Source organism: Tamandua tetradactyla, chromosome 8 (genome assembly GCF_023851605.1).
Source record: "Tamandua tetradactyla isolate mTamTet1 chromosome 8, mTamTet1.pri, whole genome shotgun sequence".
Lineage (NCBI taxonomy): Eukaryota > Metazoa > Chordata > Mammalia > Pilosa > Myrmecophagidae > Tamandua > Tamandua tetradactyla.
The window spans coordinates 50,141,869-50,163,523 of NC_135334.1; the positions used below are offsets into that span (position 1 = coordinate 50,141,869).

The following is a 21,655-nucleotide window of genomic DNA, read 5'->3' on the forward strand; positions in this document are numbered from 1 at the left end:
TATATAGACCTGATGAATAAAAACTATAGGATAAGATGCTAGACCCAAGAACTGCTTTTACAGTAGTAAATTTGAATGCTAGTGGACTAAACTCACTAATTAAAAGACACAGATTGACAGGATGGATTAAGTAATATGATCTATCTACAGGCTGCTCATAAGAGCTTTATATTAGACCCAAGGCTACAAACAGATTGATAGTGTAAGGTTGAAAATAAACGTTCTATATAAGTTGTAACCAAAAGAAAGCACAAGAACGTGGAGTAATATCAGACAAAATAGATTTTAAATGTTATGATATAAGAGATAAGATTTTCATAAATTACTTGTAAAAACATTTGCATCTTTACATTCTCTTGAAATAAAAAACTAGAAAATGTTCGATAACATGGGTCATTACTATTGTAAAGTTGATGTTCTTAATAATTTTCTACTTGATATTTTGTATATATTTTTTTTATTAATCTTTTTTTTATTAATTAAAAAAAGAATTAACAAAACAATTAGAAATCATTCCAATCTACATGTACAATCAGTAATTCTTAATAACATCACATAGCTGCATATTCATCATTTCTTAGTACATTTGAATCAATTTAGAAAAAGAAATAAAAAGACAACAGAATAAGAATTAAAACAATAATAGAAAAAGAAAAAAAAACAAAAAAAACAAAAACAAAAAACCTATACCTCACATGCAGCTTCATTCAGTGTTTTAACATAATTGCATTACAATTGGGTAGTATTGTGTTGTCCATTTCTGAGCTTTTATATCCAGTCCCGTTGTACAGTCTGTATCCCTTCATCTCCAATTATCCCTTCTCTTTTTTTTTTTTTTTAATTAACGGAAAAAAAGAAATTAACCCAACATTTAGAGATCATACCATTCTACACATGCAATCATTAATTCTTAACATCATCACATAGATGCATGATCATCATTTCTTAGTACATTTGCATTGGTTTAGAAGAACTAGCAACATAACCGAAAAAGATATAGAATGTTAATATAGAGAAAAAAATAAAAGTAATAATAGTAAAATCAAAACAAAACAAAACAAAAACCTATAGCTCAGATGCAGCTTCATTCAGTGTTTTAACATGATTACTTTACAATTAGGTATTATTGTGCTGTCCATTTTTGAGTTTTTGTATCTAGTCCTGTTGCACAGTCTGTATCCCTTCAGCTTCAATTACCCATTGTCTTACCCTGTTTCTAACTCCTGCTGAACTCTGTTACCAATGACATATTTCAAGTTTATTCTCGAATGTCCGTTCACATCAGTGGGACCATACAGTATTTGTCCTTTAGTTTTTGGCTGGATTCACTCAGCATAATATTCTCTAGGTCCATCCATGTTATTACATGGTTCATAAGTTTATCTTGTCTTAAAGCTGCATAATATTCCATCGTATGTATATACCACAGTTTGTTTAGCCACTCTTCTGTTGATGGAGATTTTGGCTGTTTCCATCTCTTTGCTATTGTAAATAATGCTGCTATAAACATTGGTGTGCAAATGTCCGTTTGTGTCTTTGCCCTTAAGTCCTTTGAGTAGATACCTAGCAATGGTATTGCTGGGTCGTATGGCAATTCTATATTCAGCTTTTTGAGGAACCGCCAAACTGCCTTCCACAGTGGTTGCACCCTTTGACATTCCCACCAACAGTGGATAAGTGTGCCTCTTTCTCCGCATCCTCTCCAGCACTTGTCATTTTCTGTTTTGTTGATAATGGCCATTCTGGGGGGTGTGAGATGATATCTCATTGTGGTTTTGATTTGCATTTCTCTAATGGCCAGGGACATTGAGCATCTCTTCATGTGCCTCTTGGCCATCCGTATTTCCTCTTCTGAGAGGTGTCTGTTCAAGTCTTTTTCCCATTTTGTAATTGGGTTGGCTGTCCTTTTGTTGTTGAGATGAACAATCTCTTTATAAATTCTGGATACTAGACCTTTATCTGATATATCATTTCCAAATATTGTCTCCCATTGTGAAGGCTGTCTTTCTACTTTCTTGATGAAGTTCTTTGATGCACAAAAGTGTTTAATTTTGAGGAGTTCCCATTTATTTATTTCCTTCTTCAGTGCTCTTGCTTTAGGTTTAAGGTCCATAAAACCGCCTCCAGTTGTAAGATCCATAAGATATCTCCCAACATTTTCCTCTAACTGTTTTATGGTCTTAGACCTAATGTTTAGATCTTTGATCCATTTTGAGTTAACTTTTGTATAGGGTGTGAGAGATGGGTCTTCTTTCATTCTTTTGCATATGGATATCCAGTTCTCTAGGCACCATTTATTGAAGAGACTGCTCTGTCCCAGGTGAGTTGGCTTGACTGCCTTATCAAAGATCAAATGTCCATAGATGAGAGGGTCTATATCTGAGCACTCTATTCGATTCCATTGGTCGATATATCTATCTTTATGCCAATACCATGCTGTTTTGACCACTGTGGCTTCATAATATGCCTTAAAGTCAGGCAGCGCGAGACCTCCAGCTTCGTTTTTTTCCCTCAAGATGTTTTTAGCAATTCGGGGCACCCTGCCCTTCCAGATAAATTTGCTTATTGGTTTTTCTATTTCTGAAAAATAAGTTGTTGGGATTTTGATTGGTATTGCATTGAATCTGTAAATCAATTTAGGTAGGATTGACATCTTAACTATATTAAGTCTTCCAATCCATGAACACGGTATGCCCTTCCATCTATTTAGGTCTTCTGTGATTTCTTTTAGCAGTTTTTTGTAGTTTTCTTTATATAGGTTTTTTGTCTCTTTAGTTAAATTTATTCCTAGGTATTTTATTCTTTTAGTTGCAATTGTAAATGGGATTCGTTTCTTGATTTCCGCCTCAGCTTGTTCATTACTAGTGTATAGAAATGCTACAGATTTTTGAATGTTGATCTTGTAACCTGTTACTTTGCTGTACTCATTTATTAGCTCTAGTAGTTTTGTTGTGGATTTTTGCGGGTTTTCGACGTATAGTATCATATCGTCTGCAAACAGTGATAGTTTTACTTCTTCCTTTCCAATTTTGATGCCTTGTATTTCTTTTTCTTGTCTAATTGCTCTGGCTAGAACCTCCAACACAATGTTGAATAATAGTGGTGATAGTGGACATCCTTGTCTTGTTCCTGATCTTAGGGGGAAAGTTTTCAATTTTTCCCCATTGAGGATGATATTAGCTGTGGGTTTTTCATATATTCCCTCTATCATTTTAAGGAAGTTCCCTTGTATTCCTATCTTTTGAAGTGTTTTCAACAGGAAAGGATGTTGAATCTTGTCGAATGCCTTCTCTGCATCAATTGAGATGATCATGTGATTTTTCTGCTTTGATTTGTTGATATGGTGTATTACATTAATTGATTTTCTTATGTTGAACCATCCTTGCATACCTGGGATGAATCCTACTTGGTCATGATGTATAATTCTTTTAATGTGTTGTTGGATACGATTTGCTAGAATTTTATTGAGGATTTTTGCATCTGTATTCATTAGAGAGATTGGTCTGTAGTTTTCTTTTTTTGTAATATCTTTGCCTGGTTTTGGTATGAGGGTGATGTTGGCTTCATAGAATGAATTAGGTAGTTTTCCCTCCACTTCGATTTTTTTGAAGAGTTTGAAGAGAATTGGTACTAATTCTTTATGGAACGTTTGGTAGAATTCACATGTGAAGCCATCTGGTCCTGGACTTTTCTTTTTAGGAAGCTTTTGAATGACTAATTCAATTTCTTTACTTGTGATTGGTTTGTTGAGGTCATCTATGTCTTCTTGAGTCAAAGTTGGTTGTTCATGTCTTTCCAGGAACCCGTCCATTTCCTCTAAATTGTTGTATTTATTAGCGTAAAGTTGTTCATAGTATCCTGTTATTACCTCCTTTATTTCTGTGAGGTCAGTAGTTATGTCTCCTCTTCCATTTCTGATCTTATTTATTTGCATCCTCTCTCTTCTTCTTTTTGTCAATCTTGCTAAGGGCCCAGCAATCTTATTGATTTTCTCATAGAACCAACTTCTGGCCTTATTGATTTTCTCTATTGTTTTCATGTTTTCAATTTCATTTATTTGTGCTCTAATCTTTGTTATTTCTTTCCTTTTGCTTGCTTTGGGGTTAGCTTGCTGTTCTTTCTCCAGTTCTTCCAAATGGATAGTTAATTCCTGAATTTTTGCCTTTTCTTCTTTTCTGATATAGGCATTTAGAGCAATAAATTTCCCTCTTAGCACTGCCTTTGCTGCGTCCCATAAGTTTTGATATGTTGTGCTTTCATTTTCATTCGCCTCGAGGTATTTGCTAATTTCTCTTGCAATTTCTTCTTTGACCCAGTCGTTGTTTAGGAGTGTGTTGTTGAGCCTCCACGTATTTGTGAATTTTCTGGCACTCTGCCTATTATTGATTTCCAACATCATTCCTTTATGATCCGAGAAAGTGTTGTGTAAGATTTCAATCTTTTTAAATTTGTTAAGACTTGCTTTGTGACGCAGCATATGGTCTATCTTTGAGAATGATCCATGAGCACTTGAGAAAAAGGTGTATCCTGCTGTTGTGGGATGTAATGTCCTATAAATGTCTATTAAGTCTAGTTCATTTATAGTAATATTCAGATTCTCTATTTCTTTGTTGATCCTCTGTCTAGATGTTCTGTCCCTTGATGAGAGTGGTGAGTTGAAGTCTCCAACTATTATGGTATATGAGTCTATTTCCCTTTTCAGTGTTTGCAGTATATTCCTCACGTATTTTGGGGCATTCTGATTCGGTGCGTAAATATTTATGATTGTTATGTCTTCTTGTTTAATTGTTCCTTTTATTAGTATATAGTGTCCTTCTTTGTCTCTTTTAACTGTTTTACATTTGAAGTCTAATTTGTTGGATATTAGTATAGCCACTCCTGCTCTTTTCTGGTTGTTATTTGCATGAAATATCTTTTCCCAACCTTTCACTTTCAACCTATGTTTATCTTTGGGTCTAAGATGTGTTTCCTGTAGACAACATATAGAAGGATCCTGTTTTTTAATCCATTCTGCCAATCTATGTCTTTTGATTGGGGAATTCAGTCCATTGACATTTAGTGTTATTACTGTTTGGATAATATTTTCCTCTAACATTTTGCCTTTTGTATTATATATATCATATCTGATTTTCCTTCTTTCTACACTCTTTTCCATATCTCTCTCTTCTGTCTTTTTGTATCTGACTCTAGTGCTCCCTTTAGTATTTCTTGCAGAGCTGGTCTCTTGGTCACAAATTCTTTCAGTGACTTTTTGTCTGAGAATGTTTTAATTTCTCCCTCATTTTTGAAGGATAATTTTGCTGGATATAGGAGTCTTGGTTGGCAGTTTTTCTCTTTTAGTATTTTAAATATATCATCCCATTGTCTTCTAGCTTCCATGGTTTCTGCTGAGAAATCTACACAAAGTCTTATTGGGTTTCCCTTGTATGTAATGGATTGTTTTTCTCTTGCTGCTTTCAAGATCTTCTCTTTCTCTTTGACCTCTGACATTCTAACTAGTAAGTGTCTTGGAGAACGCCTATTTGGGTCTAATCTCTTTGGGGTGCGCTGCACTTCTTGGATCTGTAATTTTAGGTCTTTCATAAGAGTTGGGAAATTTTCAGTGATAATTTCTTCCATTAGTTTTTCTCCTCCTTTTCCCTTCTCTTCTCCTTCTGGGACACCCACAACACGTATATTTGTGCGGTTCATATTGTCCTTGAGTTCCCTGATACCCTGTTCAAATTTTTCCATTCTTTTCCCTATAGTTTCTGTTTCTTTTTGGAATTCAGATGTTCCATCCTCCAAATCACTAATTCTATCTTCTGTCTCTTTAAATCTATCATTGTAGCTATCCATTATTTTTTCTATGTTTGCTACTTTATCCTTCACTTCCATAAGTTCTGCGATTTGTTTTTTCAGTTTTTCTATTTCTTCTTTATGTTCAGCCCATGTCCTCTTCATGTCCTCCCTCAATTTATCGATTTCATTTTTGAAGAGGTTTTCCATTTCTGTTCGTATATTCAGCATTAGTTGTCTCAGCTCTTGTGTCTCATTTGAGCTATTGGTTTGTTCCTTTGACTGAGCCATATTCTCAATCTTTTGAGCGTGGACAGTTATCTTCTGCTGCTGGCGTCTGGGCATTTATTCAGATTTCTCTTGGTGTTGGACCCAGCAAGGTTGTAATATTTTTCTGTGAAATCTCTGGGTTCTGTTTTTCTTATCCTGCCCAGTAGGTGGCGCTTGTGGCACACGTTTGTCTGCGGGTCCCACCAGTAAAAGGTGCTGTGGGACCTTAAACTTTGGAAAACTCTCGCCGTCCTGGGGGTTCGCTAGCCGAAGCGGCTTGAGCCGGCCCGGGGTCCGAACGCAGGGAGGGTTGCTGGTCGCCGCAGCCAGGGAAAGAGCCCGTCCAAATTTCCTAGTCGGCCCTGGGCAACAAGCGTGGCGGGAGGGCGCCAGCGGCAGCGGCCCGCCCGAGAGAGTGCATGTTCCCCGGGAGTCACGGGGTCACCGTTCTCCGCGGCCTGGGGGTTTCCGATCCAATTCTCTCAGTTGGTCCGGGGGCTGCGCGTGGTGTGGGCACCAGCTGCCTTGGTTTCAGGGGACCACCTCTCCAATTCTCCCTGCCGGCCCGGGAAGGGGGAAGGGAGTAACTCCGGCCGCTTGCCACCCCGCCCGGTAAGGCCCGTGCGCCTCGGCGATCTCACCCGAGCTGCTTCTCTCAGCCAGCCAGCCGTTCCAGGATGGGGTACGCTGTCTTTTTTATCTCTGTTGTGGCTTTGGGTGCTTTCTGTATCGTTTCTACTCCCCTAGTAGGTGTCCTGGAGAAGAAACTAAGATCCGCGCGTCTTACTAAGCCGCCATCTTCCAGGAAGTGTATATAGTTTTGATAGCTAATCAGATGCTGTTTAAGTTAATGCTTAATATTTAGAATTTAAGAAACATTGATATCTGTATCTGAGGATTTTTTTCCTTGTTTACCTGAACTTTAAATTGGTTTTTATAACTCACTGTATAAACATAGACTTTACAATAATTATGTTTTGTTTGGAATGCCAAAAAATAAAGCATACAATAAAGAGAGAAAAAAAGAATTATCTGTTAGATCACTGAAGAATAAGAAAATAAAGGATTTTATTTTATCATTTTTAAAAAATGTAGGAAAACTTCACGGTATTACAGTGGGCCCTTCCCTCACCCTATCCCTGCTCAGGGTGGAGTTAGCCTACACTTCCAGTGTGGGTCCCTGGTTCTGGACCCAGAGGGGGCATAGTAACCCTTATGCACCTACTGGAGTACATGTATATCTGGACCCATTTCTGGTGGCAGCCTAAGGACTGACCTAGGACAGTCATCACAGGCTTACCATCCCAAACTTGCCCTGCATGTGTGCGTAAGTCAGTATTCTCCAGAGAAACAGATGGGCAGGACATATACATGTATATATGGACATCATATCCTAGCCAAGTTAACACATGAAATTAACCATCACGATGCAGAAGTGGCTCATGGGGCAACTAAATCAGTCTACAAACCAATCAAATAATAGCAGCCTGGGGGAAAGGAATACCGGTTTTAAGATGTACATGAGAATTTCTGGGACAAGGAGGAAAGACTATTTTCTAGTGGAAGAAGGGTCATTCAAAACCATGGCAAAGGGTACACAGGTGGTCCAGTGGTAGAATGCTCACCTTCCATGCAGGAGACCTGGACCATGCACCTAAAAAACAAACAACAAAACAAAAAACCATGGCAAAGTGGGGAAATTCCTAAGACATTCACACCCAGAATAAGATTGGAAAGAGCCCTACACTTTCACCTTGGACTGTTCTTCACATTCATTGTTAGGATTGCAAAGCTCTGAAGGAGAGCACCAGCCAACACAGAGCTCATCTGAATAAAATGCAAAAGGTATTTTGTTGTTGTTCTTATTGTTACCAGCTGGTATTCAAGGAAACCTGAGTTTCACTAGCTGGATACAAATTTCTTGTATTACTAACTGGATATAAGCTTAAGGAACAGATACCTCAGTGACTAATTTACAGAGTTAACACATTAAAATATCAAAATGTCCAGTGTGTAACAAAAGATTACAAAGCATACAAAAACACAAGAACCAATGGTCCATTCAAAAGTACAAGATAAAACATCAGAAACCACCAATGAAGAATACCAGACTTTGGACATGGCAGACAAAGACTTTTTTAGAAATGTTCTTAAAGTTGCCCAGGGAGCTAAAGGAAAACATGGACAAAGAACTAATGAGTATCAGGAAAATGATATATGAATAAAATGAGAATTCAGTAAAGAAATAGAAATCATAAAAGGAGCCAAATAATTACTGGAGCTGAAGATCAAAATAACTGCAATGAAGATTTTCCCAGAGAAGTTCAACAGCAGATTGGAGCTAGCAGAAGAAAGAATCAGTAAACTTGAAGATAAGACAACTGAAATTATTCACTCTGAGGAACAGAAAGGAAAAGAAATGAAGAAAAGTGAACAGAGGCTATGAGACTGACGGGACACCTTCAAGCGTACTAGTATATGCATTAGGGGAGTCCCAAACAGAGAAGAAAGTGAGAAAGGATATTCAAAGAAATAATGACAGAAAACTTCCCAAATTCAACAGAAGACATGAATATACACATTTAAGAAATTCAATGAACTCCAAATACTGTAAACTCCAAGAGAGCTATACACAGACACATAACAATCAACCTGTCATACACCAAAGTCAAAGAGTGAGTCCTGACAGCCACAAGAGAGAAACAATGTGTTCATATAAGGGAACCTCAATAAGATTAAACGTCAATTTCTCATCAGAAACTGTGGCAGCAAGAGGGCTGTAAGATGACATATTTAAAGGGGTGGAAGAAAAAACTGCCAAACTAGAGTCTGTACCTGTTGAAACTCTCTTTCAAAAAATGAGAGAGGGCAGGCAATGGTGGCTCAGTAGCAGAGCCAGAGACCTGGGTTTGGTTCCTGGTGCCTGCCCATGTTAAAAAAAAAAAAAAAATGAGGGAGAGGGTAAGACATTCCCAGGTAAACAAAAACTGAGGTGGTTCTTCACCATTAGACTTGTCCTGCAGGAAGTGCTAAAGGAAGATCTTCATGTGGAATGTAAAGGACACTAGACAGTAGATTGAAGTTGAATAAAGGAAAAAAGATCTCTGGTAAATATAACTACATGGAAATTATGAACTCTGATACTACTGTATTTTCATTTCTAACTCTGCTTTTTACTTCCTATAGTACCTAAAATGCCAATGCATAAAATGTAACAAGAACTCTATAATTATGGACAGCAATGTATAAAATTGTAATTTGTGACAAGAACAAAGAAATGAGATTGTATAAGTGAATAAAGACATAAATTCTGTATGCTCTTGAAGTTAAATTGGTATCAAGTCAAAGGAGATTGTTATGAATTTAGGCTGTTAGCCTTGTGCCCTGTAATAATCACAAAGAAAGCATCTGAAAACTATGCACAGAAGGAAATAAGAAGATATTCCAAATGTTCTGCTATGAAAGGGATTCTAAATGATCCACTATAAAACCATAAACAGATATGCATCTCTCAGCAGAGCCTTAAATATATGAGGTAAACATTGACATATCTGTAGGAAAAAAAATAGATGGTTCTACATTGAAGTAGGAGATTGCAGCACAGCACTTTCAATAATGGATAGAACATCTAGAGATGAGATCAGTAAGGAAATAAAGGACTTGAATAATATGATAAGCCAAGTAGACCTCACAGCCATGGATAGATAGAACACTTCACCCAACAACAACAGAGCATACATTCTCCTCTAGTATGTGTAGATCATTCTCTAGGGTAGACCATACATTTGGTCACAAAAGAAGTCTCACTACATTTTAAAACATTGAGATAACACAAAGTACAATGTCTGACCACAATGGAAGAAGCTAGAAATCAACACAAGAGGAGAACTGGAAAATTCACAAATACTTGGAAACTGAATGACACACTCTTAGACAGCCAATCAGTCAAAGAAGAAATCCCAAGGAAAATGAGGAGATATCTTGAGACAACTGAAAACAAGAACATAACAGATGTAGCAAAATAGTGCTCAGAGGAAATTCAGAATTCTTAATGAAAACTAGAATCAAAGTGAGCAGAAGGAAGAAAATAACAAAGATTAGACTGGAGATAAATGAAATGGAGAATAAAAAAAGATAATAGAGGAAATCAATGAAACCAAAAGTTGGTTCTTTGAAAGATTAAAAAAATTGACAAATCTTTAGTTAATCTGACAAAGAAAAAAGGAGAGGACACAAATGACGAAAATTAGAAATAAAAGGGGGGATATTACTACTGACTCAAGAGAAATAAAAAGAATTAGAAGAGGATACTATGAACAACTATACACCAACAAATTAATAACCTAGACTAATCAACAAATTTCTAGAAAAGCACAAATTACATGAAGGGATTCAAGAAGAAACAGAAGACCTCAACAGAACAGTAACAAATGAAGAGATTAAATCAATCATCAAAAACCTTTCCCAAAAGAAAAGCGCAGGGCCAGATGGCTTCACTGGTGAATTTTTCCTAACAGGCCGAGAAGAATTAACATCTATCCTGCTCCAACTCTTCCCAAAAAAACTGAAGTGGAGAGAATACTCCCTAATTCATCTGAGGCCAGCATCACCCTAATACCATAGCCAGATAAAGATATTGCAAGAACGAAAAATTGCAGACCAATGAATATAGATACAAAAATCCTCAACAAAACACAAATGGAATCCAACAGCACATTAGAAGGATTATGTGCCACAACCAAGTGAAATTTATCCCAGGAATGCTAGGGTGGTTCAACGTAAGAAAACCAATAATGTGTTACATCATGTTTGTAGAATAAAGGACAAAAACCGCATGGTTGACTCTATTGATAACAAACAGGCATTCGAAAAAATCCAGTCCCCCCCACCCCCACTTTTTTTTTGTTTTTGCATGGGCAGGCATCGGGAATCGAACCCGGGTCACTGGCATGGCAGGTGGAAACTCTGCCACTGAGCCACCATTGCACCACCCTCAGTCCTCTTTTTTAATTAAAAAAAAAAAAAAGCCAGAAAAAATAGGAATAGGAGGGAACTATCTCAACCTGATAAAATTCATATATGAAAAACCCACAGGTAACACCATCCTCAACAGTGAAAGACTGAAAGCTTTCCTCCTAAAATCAGAAACAAGAGGAGGCTGTCTGTTATCCTCATTGCTATCATCACTATCAAAGAACCCAAATAAAAAAGGCCAAATGACTTGAACCGACACTTCTCCAAAAAACATATACAAATGGCCCATAAGTACATGAAAAAATGTAAAATCATTAGCCCTTAGAGTGTTGCAAATCAAAACCACAATGAGATACCTTTTTACACCCACTAGGATAACTATTATTTAAAAAAATGGAAAATAATGAATGTTGGCAAGGATGCAGAGAAATAGGAACCTTCATCAGTGTAAACTACTACAGCCATTATGGAAAACAATTTGGTGGTTCCAAATTACCTTAAGTATAGAATTACCATATAACCTGGGAATCCCACTTCTAGGTATATATCCCAAAGAATTGAAAGCAGAGACTCAAACAGATATTTGTGCACATATTTGTTCATAGCAGCTTCATTCACAATAGCCAAAAGGTGGAAGCAACCCAAGTGTTGATCAACAGATGAATGGATAAGCAAAATGTGCTATTTGTATACAGAGGCATATTATTCAGCTGTAAATAAGAATGAAATTCTGCTACCTGTGACACCATGGATGAAACTTGAAGATATGTTGAGTGAATAAGCCAAGCACAAAAGGACAAACATCATATGATATCACTTATATGAAATAACTAGAATATGCAAAATCATGGGGAAGGAAAATAGAATACAGGTTACAGGTTACTAGGGCAAAGCTGGGGGTTACCGAGTTTCTGTTTGAGGTGATGGAAAAGTTTTGGTAATGGATGGTGGTGATGGTAGCACGTCATTCTTAATGTAATTAATAATGCTGAATTGCACACTTGAAAGCAGTTAAAATGGGAAATTTTGTTGTATTTATGTTACTACAATACATTTTTTTAATTTAAAAGTTATTATTTAATTGTGTCTGATAGGTAATACAGTCACATGGTTCAAAATTCAAAAGACCTAAAAGTGTATAGTGTACATTCTCCTGTCAATCCCTATACCCAGCCTTCCAGTTTTCCTTCTCTAAAACAACACATTGGTCAGTTTAGACTTTTAAAAGACATTTTATGCATAACCAACCAAAATTTATATTTCTATTTATTCTCTTATTTCACACGTAATTTACACACATGGTAACCTTCCAAACCTGCTGTTCTGTATCCTATTCTTTTCCATAATAATACCCCTTGAAGACCATTCCATATCAGATCATAAAGAGCCTTCTTATTCTTTCATGGTGCCCCCAGTATTGCGTCGTAGGACTGCACTGCAGTCTACTTGCCCACTGCCCTGTGATGCACATGTAAGGTATTTCCAGTCTTTTGTTATCACAAACAAGGCTGCAATGATTAACATGGTATATTTTGCACACGGGTGAGTGTAGCCCTAGGGCAAATTCCTGAAAGAGGAATGGCTAGACTAAATGTAGATGCACTGAATTCATGAGAGATTGCTAACTGTCCTCAGTGGAGGTTTACCAACTTGCATTCCAACCAGCAACACATGAGAGGGCCTGCTCCCACACACGCTTTTGCCCACGGTGTGTCATATTTATTTTTTAATCTTTAAACTGTTTCTGCAGTTCCCATTGCCTCGCATGGCCTTCCCACTCTGAAGGTGACCTGCTATCCCCTCTGAGGCCCTGCCCCAAGGCCACTCTCTGTAAGGACATTCACAGTTCCCACAAGCATATGAAGTGCTCCCACAGCACCATGTTTTTTTCTCTGTCATTGCATTTTCCGCACTATAATCATTTATTTAGCTATCTATCTCCCTGACTATTAATTTCTCCGAGGTCGGAATCTTGACTCATTCACTGTGGTGCCCTCAGCACCCAACTTTGGGCCTAAGAGATATGTGCTTGTTTATCACATTCTAAAATACATTTTCATTTCAGTTGGAGACAAAGTCAACAGTCACGTTTTCTCGGTTTGAAGTACTTTCTCCCTTCCCGATGCCTCCCCAGCTCTTTGTCCGCTATGACTTACTTGGGTGTCTGAAGAACCCTTCTGTGCTTTGCCTCAGAGTCCCCATTCCTTGCAGAGAATAGGGCATTGTGATTAGGAAAGGACTTTGGAACTGATCATCAGAACTGGCTCCATATTTTCTGCCTTTGACTGCTAAGTGCATGTGAGCAAAGTCCAGAAAATATTGAATCCTCTCTCTTGTCATGTGTGCCAGGTCCCCAGGTAGCACATCCATCCGAGACTTAACTGTGTAAAGGTGTCACAGCTTTACTATTTCAGTCACTGAAAATTTCCCCATTGTTTTGCGAATGCACGTTGCTGAAACAAAGGGTTATATTCCTACCAAGAAGAACAACCCAGACATTATTTTTAAATGAAAGCATGGAGCTAATTTGTACACTAAAAATGAATTTTGGTTTCATGACAGCAACTTCTAACTAATTTGGAAAAGAAATGAATGAGAATTTATCAACAACTCTGCCCATTTTTCTTATATGTACAATGTCTCTTCCTCCTGGCCCACCTCTCAACTGGCTTAAATGAAGAAGAATGATGATGTATCATATCTACATACCTTAATTTCATTGTTCCTCATCATAAGCAACTTCCATGGGGACTGACACTAATTAATTCTAGCTTCATCTATCATGTACATCAACATTTAATACGGTCTCATGCATCAGGTAAAAATGTACTATTCTGAGTTCTGGAGTCCTTACCTGGAGTAATAAAGATCATAAATCTAAGACAGCAAATGTGCCTGTTCATTTTGCCTGATACTCCATCACCTACAAGCAGGTACTTGTTTCAGAAGAGTTCAGGAAAGAACCATGAAGATTTATGGAATCAGATTTAGTGCAGAGGTGTGTGTAACAGTAACCAGTTTCTCAATTATCTAATGACCTTCAAAATAAGAAATCTATTCCAAGGAATGTTTATCAGAAATTCTAGAGCCTTTCCTTTGAGTCAATACTATTTTAAATATACTTTAGAGTGGGTTTTGGATTCCTTTCTTTGATCCACAATCTAGAGCAAACATATTCTGAGCTGTGCAGCTCTGGAAAGCCAACCAAGAGGCCAATGTCTATAACATTTTCTCAGTTATACACAGAGTCTTCAGGATTAAATAACTACTTGGATATGGGAAAGAGGGGGAGTAGAGGTGATGGAGAGAAAGGATAAGAAGTACAGTGTGAATTTTCTATCTTTAAGTGACATGATGAATGCTATTGCCAAAAACCAAGAGAAGGAATAGAGAAACAAGGAAAGTAGGGCTAAACAAGCTTGCAGTGATGGAGAATAAATAATTGAGCTTGGGGTATGTTGCTTTTGAGGTGTCTATGGTATATCCAAGTGGTGACTGGATAACCCTAGAATGAAATCCCAAAAGACAGTGATTAGGAAGTTTCAGTGTTTTTAAGCATACCTGCTTTATAACAGTTGTGATATATTTAGTACTTATTTTTTATGCTTATAAAGTGGATCTTTGTGGCTGAACCATCTCAAGGTAAACATTCAATGCCTCAAGAGTAACATTTGATTACTGAAAGCCCAGATGTAGGCAGTTCTCAGCAGGTACAGGTGACCAAGGATTCTCAAGGACCTCCTTCTATCTTGTCTTCTCTGCTGTCCATTTGTTGCTTATGGTTGAAAAATGGCTACTCTACTTCTGGCCTCACAAATATGTTCCAGTCAAAAAGAAAATGGAAGCAGGGAAAGGCAACTAGAAAAAGTGAAGAAGTACATGCCAGCTGACTTGGCTCCCTGTCAAGCTTTTCTGCAAGTTCTATCCAGAACTTTCTGCCTACATGTCTTTGGTCAGAATTAAATTCATGGTGACCCCCAGTTAAGGTTGCCTGGGAAGGTTAGCATTTTTAACTATGCATATTGTCACCCCACACAAAATCAGGATTCTCTTGATAAAGAGGATAATTTCCTTTCTAAAAGAAAAATTAACGTTGTCGGCCACATTTTCCCTACTTCTTCCAGCTATCACAAAACTGCATTTCTCTGATATTCACAAATATGCAGCTATCACATAACTGCATTTCTCTGACTTCTTGGGGCTCAAAAGGTCCTTTGAATATGTGATGGATCCATGGCTTCTCTTCCTGGGGTTGGGAGGAGAGGAATGCAGCCTGCCTACGGAGAGAGAAAGTTCAGAACCCAAGGTCCACCAAGTTAAGAATTTGTGTCTTATTTCACAGGAGAAGGCCTAGATGCCCACTTATATAGCAAGGTTTACTCTTAATACACAACCTCTCCTGAGCTTGGGATTTATTTCTCAAGCCATAGCAGATTGGAAGTAGCAACGTAGAAGAAAAGGAACCTTTAGATTTGCAAACACTTGAGACCCTGCCCAAAGGCTACTCTCTGTGAACTAATGGCAGTTAAAACCTAATAGTAAGGGAGAGGAAGCCAAAAAGGTTGACCAAGAGATGTATTGTGAATGGTCAGAAGGATGAGTAATGAAGAAAAGTTAGATTATGTCCATGTCTTCAATTTAAGAAAGTAAAGGCGTACATATTCTGTCAACTTTTCCTCAATAAGAAAAATGTTGTACTAAATTAACCCTTATCACCTAAGTATTAGAAGTATAAACTTCTGTAGAACTTCCATGAGCCTCCTGTATTATGCTACTAAGCTTTCTCATGTCTCTTATGGAATTCACAATAAGGAAAAGAAACAGATAAATATCTTGTACTAAAGGTACAAGAGTCTGAAAAGAGAAAGAAGAGATCTATAAAAACAGGAAAAGACAAGCCTACGATACTTGAGCTGGTGCACTTTGATGTGTGGTTAATGTGTGTGTGTCTGTGTGTGTGTGTAAATAGTACAAAAGAGACTAAAAAAGAATCATCAATCACTTTGAAAAGAACTGGAAGAAACCTCTTTTGTAAAGCCAAATATACTTTTAAATTATCACAGAGAATTTATTTTTAGAATTTTGCCTTAAGGGGAAAAAAGGAGGAATTTTCATTCCCTTTGACTTGTTCTCCTCAAGTGCTTTGGGAATCTTTAAAAGCATTTTTAGAATGAGCCTCTTGTGCCACTGTTATGTTGGAATCGTTCTAGATGGCCACTGCAGGCCCTGCCTCAGGAACTCACCATTCAGAAATAAAATAAATAGATAAACAGGTATAAGAAGGCAAGGAAAAAGTGAGTAACACCAAAAGTGTGTGTGTGGTGTGGGAGTGGTGGTGGTGGGGTTTGGAGAAGCGAGAGGCCTCACGGAGAAACTGTTCCCATGGAGAAAGTGGTGCAGGCTCGCGGATTCTGAGAATGGGCAGGCTCCGGCAGAGAGGGCTTTCTGTGCGTGGGTGGAACAGTAGGAATCGGTGGTATTTGTGGACACCAAGTCATTGGGTTAGGCTGGATGATTGTCATCTCCCAAAAGGCCACCGGAAAACTCCTTGTTCAAACAAAGTTAAGTGTACCAAACCTGCTGCAGTAAGGGAGAACTCCGCAAGTACGACGAAGGGTGTGTTAGTAGTAGCTCAGAAAGGTGAGGTCAGGGGAGGATATTTATAATGCCTGGAGATCTGGGTTGAAGTGGTTTAAATGAGGTCTTTCAAGGTTGGCAGAATTTAGGAATATGAAGCAAGTCTTGATAAGTAAACTGTTACTTACCAAGTAACTGTTCAATGAGAAGCTGTTTGCCAAGGTGAACAATCTATTGTGCTAAAAGCAGATCTGTTTGTCGAGATGAGCACGCTCTCTGCCTGTAAAGTCGTTCATAGAGACTTCCTGAAGCAAACAGTGTACTTAGTTATTATTTACAACCTTCTTTTCCTGGGCAAGGATTTTCATGGAACAAATAATGAAGCCATGTTGACCTATGTGGTCTCAGTTCTCTGTCCTGACAGTACGCTCTGAGAACGCAGGTGCTCTCCATTCTCAGGTTGGGGCCTAGAATGAGTTGAAAGATAATGGGAGAGGAGACCTGGAAAGTGGGTTCTTTTCACACTGCAATCACTGCAGGTACAGCTTTTCTCACATACTTTTCTTGGAATTTAGAGCCTTCTAAATAGTCCCTCACCTTCTGCTGTCTCTCCCTTCCGCCCCTTCCGTCTCCTACCTGCTACTTCCAGATTAATCTTGCCAAAATATAACTTGGGCCACGTCACCTTCTGGCCACAAAGCTGTTGAACTCTAATAAGCAAGACTTCTGTTAGATCCAGACCCTCCCACCCATTTCCAGCCCCTGCACTATCTTGTGTGTCCATGAGCAACTGCCAAGCTTCACACCCCACACTGAGAGTTGATCTGAGACCTTAACACAGGATGAAGCTGCAGAGCTGGGGAAAGAAGGGAATTTGTGTTGCCCTCCATGGTAAGAAGTGGGGTACGATTTACTAGGGCACATTCTACCAAAGTCTGTGAACAAGACTAAAGTAGAAATCAATGTATAATGCTTAAGGTTTAGTGTATTTTAGATTTATTTTCTTCTGAAAATGGTTTCCAAGCAGTATGCTCTCTGTAGATTTAAAAAAAACCACCACAAAAACCTGGTTTTAAAAATGAGCATAAAGAAGCTGAGTATAAAGAGTACAACATGCATGAGTTTTTTCTTGGTCTTGCCTATAACAGTTTTACTCATTGTATATGAAGTTCCAGGGATGGGACAAGCACTTTGCTGAAAACCTACTATGTGCCAGGCACTGTGCCATACACATGGGCACACGATGCCATTTATCCTTTCAAAAACCATGGGAAGGGGCTGTTACCCTCCACATTTCACAGATCAGAAGCCTGGGAGTCAAAGCAGCCAAATAATGAGGCTAATTTCTCAATACTAGTAAATTATAAGTCAGTATTTAATTCCAGATCTGTTTGATCCCATTGTATAACATTAGAACTTGACTGCCCTTTGTTCCCAGTTCCTGGGAGATGCTCTCTAACTTTTGTAAATTTCCATGATAGGAGTGTTTTTTGTTTTTCATGGTGGGTCGCAGACGACATCTGCTAGTTTATGCTACGGAGATGATTTAGGGTGGGGGGGCGCACAGTGGCAGTGTCAGGGTGGGCTGGCTATGGCAGAAAGACCAACCCTGTGGTTAGGGGATTTGGGCTCTGGATTGTATCAAATCAGCCCGACCTCCCCAACCCCATGGAGGGGACCTGGGCCTGAGACTGAATTCAATCACATGGGTATTGGTTCAATCAACATGTCTATATAAGGAAATACCAATAAAAACTCTGAATGACAGAGCTTGGGTGAGCTTCCCTGATTGGCAAAAGACGTTGATGTGTCACCCTCCTGGCACAGCTGTGTGTGCGACCAGTCATGGAAACGCTCTGAGGTTTGGGTGTCCAGGCTTTTTATTGTTATTGCTAATTTGTTTTATTTCTTAGTATAAGAATGCAGCTAGTAAAACAAACAAACAAAAAACCAGTCAGCTTTGGGGTCTCTTACTGAACATGGTTTTACACAGTTTAAGAAGGACAAAACCACTGAATTATACTAACCAAAAGCCTGAGGTAAATTATCAAAAAATGAAACAAAACAAAAAACATATACAGTAATTCAAGAAAGGCTAAATGGTACAGTGAGGTTCATAAGAATATATCAGAAATGGAAGTCCTGCTATGAGAATATTTTTGTTCATGTATCAGTAAATATTGTTGGAACAACTACGATCCTCCAGGCAACTGCAGGGACTTGGAATATTTAACTGAACAAAACAAATAAAAAGCCTGCACTTGTTGATGTTATAGCCTAATAGCAGACAATAGAAAGTCACAATATCTACATATTATGCCACAAGATTTTCTATTGGAAGGAAAAATAAAAGTAGATCATGGTAAGGAAGATTGGAGTGCCATGGTTGATGTGAGGATTGAATTATTTTAAAAAGAGCCCAAATGGTAATATTTAGGTAAATCTTGAAGATACAGGAGTTAGTCATTAAAACACATTCCGAACTTTTATGGTGCTTCATTACATAGGCATGGTTAACACATTCTGACTCCACAGAGAAAGGACATAGCAGCTTTGTGATTGGGAATTCTCCCAAACCTTGCCCTCTGCATCATTTCTTTCGGCTCCTTCTAATTTGAATTCTTTGAGCTGTAATAAACCATAATCATAAGGACAGTGCTTCCCTTAATTCTATGTGTCATTCTAATGATTACTGAACCTGAGGGGTGACGGGAACTCCTGAATTTGTAGCCAGCTGGTCAGAAGTCTAGGTGGCTCTGAGAAACCCCGAATTTAGAGCTGGTATCTGAAGAGAGGGGAGTCTTGTGGGAACTATGCCTTTAGCCTGTGAAAATGGATCCAAGTCTGGGTAAAGTTGGAATCGCGTTGAAGTTGCTGTTAGAGGTTATTGCAGATTCCAATATCATGCTGCCTCTCAAAGGCTCAATTTACCAAGTCAGACTGCAAAAGTTCCCACTGCACCTCCTCCTCCCCTCTATACCAGCCTCCTCCTGTCCTCTCTTGGCTCCTCCTTCTTCAAGTGACCCGGGTCCTCAGGGTGGCAAGGCCTCTTAGGCCTTCTGCTGACACCTCTTCCATGGCCTGGCCACACAGCTGTTTCTGTTGCTGTTACTAACGCTACTGCTGACGCTGCTGCTTCCACACCTACCGCCATCACCTCCTGCGGCTGATGGTGACACACACTCTCCCGGGCAGGCCCTTCTCAGCAATCTACCAACATTCTTCCATTGAAGGCAAGAGGTGAGGCATTTAGACAAGTGTTTCAGTTTAAGCTACCAATCTGCTCAGTTGTTCCCCTTTTCATGTAAGTACTTGGCTTCATGTAGACAGAAGCTAATGTGACTATTTATGGTTCTGCCAGATTTGTTATCTCAAAGTTTCCTTGCAGCTTTTCCTTATCTCTTTGGATTTTCCCTTAGCCTAAGGAGCCCACATGTCCCAGTTTGCCTGGAACAGTCTGATTGGCATCTGTTGCCCTTACATAATTATTAACAGTGCCCTCTTTCACTCTCAAGAAGTATTTGGTTACCCTACCTAAATCACCATCGCAGCTAGAGAAGGAGAAAGAACAATGTTTTGCAAGCCTGTAGGACTAGCTCACTGCAGCCTTTACCTGGAGCTGTTGTCGGAAAGCCTTGTCGCCGGCACCTCTGCAGCAGCCAGGAGATGTCAGGGTCTTCTTCTCCTGACCCAGGTGGGGCTTTGCTCCTACGGCGGATGCTGGGTGTGGCGAGCAGTGGCTTTCTCCACACACCTACAGGGTTGTACCAGCCCAGGAGTAGGCTACAGTCGCTTCACAGGATGAAGAAGAAAAGGATGTGACTTGCAATCTATACTAAGGAAAATAAATAGCCAAAGACACACAGGGCTGGGGAATTTTCATGCTCTGCATCAAGATTTGTTCCCCTGCTTAGCAAAAGCCTTCCTTAAAAGCCTCCATCATCTACCGTCATGGATAGGCTCAATGTGTGGGGTGATGGCTGGATAGAAGCTTACTCATTATTAATTGCAACCTGGTCAAATACGAAAAAGGCTTTGCTTTTTGAGCTTCCACTGTGCAATTTAAAAACATGCTACTGTGGTGGTTGAAAAGCAAATACCTCCTGATTAGGGGATTCTTAGGGGAAAAAGAGTCCCTTCTGAGATACTCCAGCTGAATTATAAAGCAAAGTTAAGAGCATGTTGAAGGAAAAAAAAAATGCTTGCTTAGAGACTATTTAAATTGACACCACCGGCACTGTGCCTGTCAAACAAATAAATACACTATAAATATTTCCACAATAGGGTGTCTGATGATGCAGCCACTATTTTCAGCAGTCATGCTTCGCCTAGCGGCTGCCTGTCTCACTAGACTAGTTTTCTGCCATCTCTCTGCTGGTGGGCAGGTGTGAGGGTTCTGGTTTATAAATGGAGAAACTGAGGCTTGAGAGAGCCGCACATTCTTCCATGTATGCTCAGTTAGGGCAGATCCATGCACAAATTTAGGCAAGTTACTTAACCTGAGCGTCTCTTTCCTCATCCAAAAATGGGGATAATGATAACTAACCCACAGGGTTACTCTCAGAAATAAAGGTGAGGATGGGTTTAAAGCATCTGTACATGGCCTGACCTACAGCAAGCATTCAATGATTAATGATCAATGATCTCGTAACTGCTCTGGGGTCCTCCTCCTCTCTGTCGCTGTCACCATTACTACCCCCTCTCTACCACAGATGTGGCTGGACAAGCAGAGAAAACTCTTCTCCCTGCTCTAGAAGTCCCCCTACACAGAGTAGGGGAGGGCCATGCCTGACTCACACTCCCCTTCTCCCTGCCAAACGCGACGCAGCAGTGCCACCCAGCGAGGCAGCTTGCAGCAGCATTGCAGTGCCACCCAGCGAGGCAGCCTGCAGCAGCATTGCAGAGCCACCCAGCGAGGCAGCCTGCAGCAGCATTGCAGAGCCACCCAGCGAGGCAGCCTGCAGCAGCATTGCAGTGCCACCCAGCGAGGCAGCCTGCAGCAGCATTGCAGAGCCACCCAGCAAGGCAGCGTGCAACAGCACTGCAGTGCCACCCA

General features: G+C 39.4%; 1 long non-coding RNA gene across 3 annotated transcripts in view; it reads right to left on the reverse strand.

The window, feature by feature from the left end:
- The window catches only part of LOC143644371 (uncharacterized), a 44,010-nt gene extending 22,531 nt beyond the window's left edge, over positions 1-21,479 (reverse strand). Inside the window, exons 1-2 of one of the 3 annotated variants that reach the window (XR_013156655.1) lie at positions 20,213-21,479; positions 16,788-17,066 (exon numbers count right to left, since the gene is read on the reverse strand). This is a non-coding gene — a long non-coding RNA (uncharacterized LOC143644371). Of the gene's footprint in view, positions 1-16,787; positions 17,109-20,212 lie in introns of those variants that run through there. The other 2 variants (XR_013156653.1, XR_013156654.1) reach the window with 2 other exon arrangements.
- Between the last annotated feature and the right edge of the window lie 176 nt (positions 21,480-21,655).